This window comes from Triticum dicoccoides, chromosome 3B (genome assembly GCF_002162155.2).
Source record: "Triticum dicoccoides isolate Atlit2015 ecotype Zavitan chromosome 3B, WEW_v2.0, whole genome shotgun sequence".
NCBI lineage: Eukaryota > Viridiplantae > Streptophyta > Magnoliopsida > Poales > Poaceae > Triticum > Triticum dicoccoides.
In genome coordinates this window covers 244833513-244840036 of record NC_041385.1, presented here as the reverse complement: position 1 = coordinate 244840036, position 6524 = coordinate 244833513, and positions in this window count along the sequence as shown.

Below are 6524 nucleotides of genomic sequence, written 5' to 3'. Positions count from 1 at the left end.
CAAAAACTCCTACGGAGTAATAACCTTTACTTTATCACTTGGGAACCGCCACTAATGTGTTTAGCATGGAAGATATTGATAACTAATGGTCGCGGAGTAAACAAGAAGGGTGCATTTCTCAAAATATGATTTACCTCTATTTTAAAAACTTGAGCTCTGGCACTGCTGCAAATCACTGTTTCCCTCTACGAAGGGACTATCTATTTACTTTTATGTTGTGTCATCACCTTCTAAAATAAGCGCCAGAACCTAAGAACATTGTTGTCATGCTTATGCATTGTGTGTAGATAATGTTGGGGTGCATCATGACTGGATCTTTTCTACCATGAATTACAATGTTTAGTCGTTGCTTGAACTTTGGAGGTGCTCTGCATTTATGTTTTGCGGTCTCAAAAAGGGCTAGCGAGATACCACTATCGTCATATTATATCATGGTTGTTTTGACAACGTGTTGCTGTTTGAGATATCTTATTATTGCTGGTTAGCTGATTATGTCATTGATATGAGTTAATATAATTTTTAAGAGTTATAGTCAACATGGTTAGTTATAATCTTGGCTGAAAACTTGGGTGCTACTTAAGCTTATTTATGCAACCAAGAGCAAAAGGGTTCATAAAAGTTTTTCTTTTTCACTTCCAGTTTATCAACTGAATTGCTTGAGGACAAGCAAAGGTTTAAGCTTTAGGGAGTTGATACGTCTTCGTCGTTACTTTTTCCTAACGCTTTTTCTCTTGTTTTGTACTCTAATTTGCTTGGAATGAAACTAACCTGGACTGACGTTGTTTTCAGCGGAACTACCATGGTGTTGTTTTTGTGCATAAATAAAAGTTCTTGGATTGGAACGAAACTTTGCGAAGAATTTTTATATGAATAAAGATAATTTCTGGAGCCAAGAACCACTGGAGGAGGGCACCTAGGTGGGCACAACCCACCAGGGTGCGCCACCCCCTCCAGGCGCGCCCAGGTGGGTTGTCCCCACTTGGTGGCCCCGCAGACCCTCAAATCGACGCTATAAAATCCTATTTTTCCAGAAAAACCAGGGAAAAAGAATTATCACGTTTCATGAGACGGAGCCGCCGCCTCCTCCTGTTCTTCATTGGGAGGCCAGAACTAGAGTCCGTTTGGGGCTCCTGAGAGGGGGGTCTTCGATCTTCATCATCACCAACCCTTCTCCATCACCAATTCCATGATGCTCCCCACCGGGAGTAAGTAATTCCTTCGTAGGCTCGTTGGTCGATGAGGAGTTGGATGAGATTCATCATGTAATCGAGTTAGTTTTGTTAGGGCTTGATCCCTAGTATCCATTATGTTCTGAGATTGATGTTGCTATGACTTTGCCATGCTTAATGCTTGTCACTTTGGGCCCGGGTGCCATGATTTCAGATATGAACCGTTTATGTTATCACCATTATATCTATGTTCTAGATCCGATCTTGCAAGTTATAGTCACCTACTACGTGTTATGATCCGGCAACCCCGGAGTGACAATAGTCAGGACACTTCCCGGTGATGACCGTAGTTTGAGGAGTTCATGTATTCACCATGTGTTAATGCTTTGTTCCGGTTCTCTATTAAAAGGAGGCCTTAATATCCCTTAGTTTCCAATTGGAATCCCGCTGCCACGGGAGGGTAGGACAAAAGATGCCATGCAAGTTCTTTCCATAAGCACGTACGAATATTTACGGAATACATGCCTACATTATATTTATGAACTGGAGCTAGTGTTGTATCACCCTAGGTTATAACTGTCACATGATGAATAGCATCCAACAAATCGTCGATCCAATGCCTACGATTTTCCTACATATTGTTCTTGCTAAGTTACTACTGCTATTGTTACTATTGTCACTGCTACAAAATTACTCTTATCACTGTTACCATTACTATTGCTATTGCTACTACTATCAAAACTATCATATTACTTTGCTACTGATCACTTTACTACAGATAATTAATCTCCAGGTGTGGTTGAATTGACAGCTCAGCTGCTAATACTTACAAATATTCTTTGGCTCCCCTTCTATCGAATCTATAAATTTGGGTTGAATACTCTACCCTCGAAAACTGCCGCGATCCCCTATACTTGTGGGTTATCATGCGCGTCCATGATGTATGATATTTATTTGCCAAGTGTATGTAATTTGTTGTTTATGTACGCTTTTTTTATCACTGGTGCTGAACTATAATGCCGAGTGGATATAATTTGCTGTAAATTCTTTATTGTATAGTGTAGGATTATTCTTCGTTTCTATGCCTTAGTCTCTTTATTGTATAGTGTAGATTTTTTTAGAGGCGAGTATAAAGTAGGATAATTCTTTGTATATGTTATGGCGTTGAAGCGGGGCCAACACGCCCAAACATCACATGGATGCCATCCGAACGAACAAACATGTGTTGTCAAAGCGGGCCTTAATTGGGTTGGTCAACTAATGTTTAGTGAATCCCAATCGATGTGGCCCACCATAACAACGGCTCTTACTAGGTCGTTAACAAGCCGAAAGATCGATAGGGCCATATAAATGGAAACGGCCCGCGGGCCTCTAGCAGTTCGAAATAAATGTCAGTTTTGTCTTGGCCCTTTTACTTGACGGGCCAGTAAGAGGACGGAAGTGTTTTGGGCCAAAAGAGGCCCAATTTACGAATCGGGCTTTTAACAGGCCAAAAGTCTCGCCGGGCTAAAATTGTGCCCTGCTTAACGTGGGCCGCTTATGAACCCAAAATCAGGTGGCACCGACAAAGGCCCAACTATTGTGCGGGCCATTAACAGGCCAAAATACAAAATGGGCTAGAAGTTGGCCCATGTACTGAATGGGCCAAGGAAAGGCCGAAAGTCACAACAGCCTAGAAGTTGGCCCAGCTACAGAATGGGCCGAGAAAGGGCCGAAAGATGTATCCGCAACATATTGGTCCGTATCTATAATGGGCTGCTAACAGCCGAAAGAAGGTCGGCCCATAATTGAGCCCAAAGACGTAGCGGGCCGTTAACAGGCTGGAACTGACAATGGGCTGGAAGTTGTCAAATCTAAAATGGGCCTTTGATGGGCCGCTTCTGTGTAACTCGTACGGGCCGTGGTTGTGAATGGGCCTAATGCAAGTAGGCCGCTAATGGGTCGGTCCGCTTATTTTGACTGGGCCAACCTTTTAACCTGGATGGGCCACTGTTGGGCCGTGCCACGTGTTGACTTATCATAGGCGCATCCCATCCATTGGCTGGATGACATCTGTCCCAAGGGTGAGCTGACATGTGGATCCTCTAGCGAATCAAAATTTTACACGTGAAAATCCCCATTGGTTACGGCTGTTAACGGGTTATCGGATCCAAACCGGAACCCGATAGCTTAACGGCGACCCATTATGGTGGATGCCACATGTCGGTTACCCTTGATGAAAACACTTCCATGACGCGCCATTTATCGTCATGGAAGTGGACACTTCCGTGATGATAATTTTGGTATTGTCATGGAACACTTCTACGACAACACAGGTATATGACTATCTTGATTATGTCATAAAATCGTCATGGATGTACATGCATGACAGAAAACGTGACCTACTGTGACAAACATGTATCCTCACGGAAGTGTATTTTTTTGTAGTGTTACACCTATAACTGACGCAATCAATGTCATTAAATGCCCTGGCAACATGGAGTGGGCTGCAACGCACCCTATATAAGCCGCGCTCCACCTCCTAAGCTAGGGTCAAGCAACCTTTGTAACCATACCCATAAAATCAAAACAAAGCCTCGGGACATGAGATGTAGGGTTGTTATCTCCGCCGAGAGGGGCCTGAACTCGTTAAGCACCGAGTGTTACAACTGCGCCATAGCTAGGCTCTGCCCCTTATCCGTACCCCCAGTACTCATTACCAGGATCGTAACCCTGATAGTCGCGGCACAACATCGACGAGAGGTACACCTTCTTAAGGGCGTACCTTCCCTGATGTCATGGCCGCGTGCCGCGTCCAGCTCGATTTTTGAGAAGGCAACCGGGTTTCACCGCCGTGGGCCATCGCTCGATCCACGACGGGGGCCACGCCCACATCCGGAGGAGGCGGCGCCGGTGCCAGCAGCAGCAGGGGCCTCTGCGTGCCCAAGCTAGAGCAAATGACGCCAAGAACGAGCTCGCGCGCCCCCTGCTCGTGCCCAAGCCGGAGCCGGGGACGAGCTCACGCAGCCCCTGCGCGTGCCCAAGTGATGACCCACAAGTGTAGGGGATCTCTCGTAGTCCTTTCAATAAGTAAGACTGTCGAACCCAACGAGGAGCAGAAGGAAACGATAAGCGGTTTTCAGTAAGGTTTTCTCTGCAAGCACTGAAATTGTAGGTAATAGATAGTTTTGTGATAAGATAAATTGTAATGAGTAGCAAGTAAATAAAGTAAATAAAGTGCAGCAAGGTGGCCCAATCCTTTATGTAGCAAAGGATAAGCCTGGACAATTTCTAATAATGAGAAAGGAGCTCCTGAGGACACATGAGAATTATCGTCAAGCTAGTTTTCATCACGTTCATATGATTCGCGTTCGGTACTTTGATAATTTGATATGTGGGTGGACCGGTGCTTGGGTACTGCCCTTACTTGGACAAGCATCCCACTTATGATTAACCCCTATTGCAAGCATCCGCAACTACAAAAGAAGTATTAAGGTAAACCTAACCACAACATTAAACATATGGATCCAAATCAGCCCCTAACGAAGCAACGCATAAACTAGGGTTTAAGCTTCTGTCACTCTAGCAACCCATCATCTACTTATTACTTCCCAATGCCTTCATCTAGGCCCAAATAATGGTGAAGTGTCATGTAGTCGACGTTCACATAACACCACTAGAGGAAAAGACAACATACATCTCATTAAAATATCGAACGAATACCAAATTCACATGACTACTAATAGCAAGACTTCACCCATGTCCTCAGGAACAAACGTAACTACTCACAAAGCATATTCATGTTCATAATCAGAGGAGTAATAATATGCATTAAGGATATGAACATATGATCTTCCACCAAGTAAACCAATTAGCATCAACTACAAGGAGTAATCAACACTACTAGCAACCCACAGGTACCAATTTGTGGTTTTGATACAAGATTGAATACAAGAGATAAACTAGGGTTTTGAGAGGAGATGGTGCTGGTGAAGATGTTGATGGAGATTGATCCCCTCCCGATGAGAGGATCGTTGGTGATGACGTTGGTGATGATTTCCCCCTCCCGGAGGGAAGTGTCCCCGGCAGAACAGCTCCGCCGGAGCCCTAGATTGGTTCCGCCAAGGTTCCGCCTCGTGGCGGCGGAGTTTCGCCCCGTAAGCTTGCCCATGATTTTTTCCAGGGTAAAAGCCCTCATATAGCAAAAGATAGACACCGGGGGGCCACCAGGGGGCCCAGGAGACAGGGGGCGCGCCCAGTAGGGGTGGGCGCCCCTCCCACCCTCCTGGCCAGGGTGTGGGCCCCCTGATGTATTTCTTCCGCTCAATAATTCTTATTAATTCCAAAAACATGTTTCATGGAGTTTCAGGATTATTGGAGCAATACAGAATAGGTTTCCAATGTTTGCTCCTTTTCCAGCCAGAATTCCAGCTGCCGGCATTCCCCCTCTTCATGGTAAACCTTGTAAAATAAGAGAGAATAGCCATAAGTATTGAGATATGATGTGTAATAACAGCCCATAATGCAATAAATATTGATATAAAGGCATGATGCAAAATGGACGTATCAACTCCCCCAAGCTTAGACGTCGCTTGTCCTCAAGCAGAAGCCGATATCAAAAAATATGCCCACATGTTTAGAGATAGAGGTGTCGATAAAAAAATAAAATATGGACATGAGGGCATCATGATCATTCTTATAACACCAACATAAATAGATTTTATCATATGATTTCTTATGGTCAAGTAATGATCAATTCACAATGTCAAGTATGGTTCAGAAACTTCATCGGGAACCAACAAACTATAATCTCAGTCATTGAAGCAATTGCAATTTATCATAACATCAGAAAGAGTCAACAATAGAGCTTTTCAGCAAGTTCACATACTCAACTATCAAGTAGTCTTCTACAATTGCTAACACTCACGCAATACTTGTGGTTATGGAGTTTCAGCCGGACACTGAGAAAGATAGGGGCTTATTGTGTTGCCTCCCAATGTATTCACCTTTAGGTGATGTCAACAATAATAGCCCATGCTAACTTACATCCAATTGGATATATATATATATATAGGGTGGGTCTATTATGATAACACCCCTTAAGTCTTATTCTGCACACCGAAACCTCTTATTCTGCTAACACCCCACGAGCCCTCTCCTTCTCTGGCGCGTCGCCCCCTTCCCCTCCCACCTTCTTCCCCCCGCACTGCCAGGCCACCTCCACTCCATCTTCCATGTCCATCTGCACCACCCACCTTCTTTCCTGTCCCAGATCCACCCACCTCCATCCTTGACCCGCCCGACCGGCGCTGCCCCTTCCTCCCCATTGCTCCTGCCCGACGAGGCCACTCCGGGCACGGATCCGACCAACCCCAT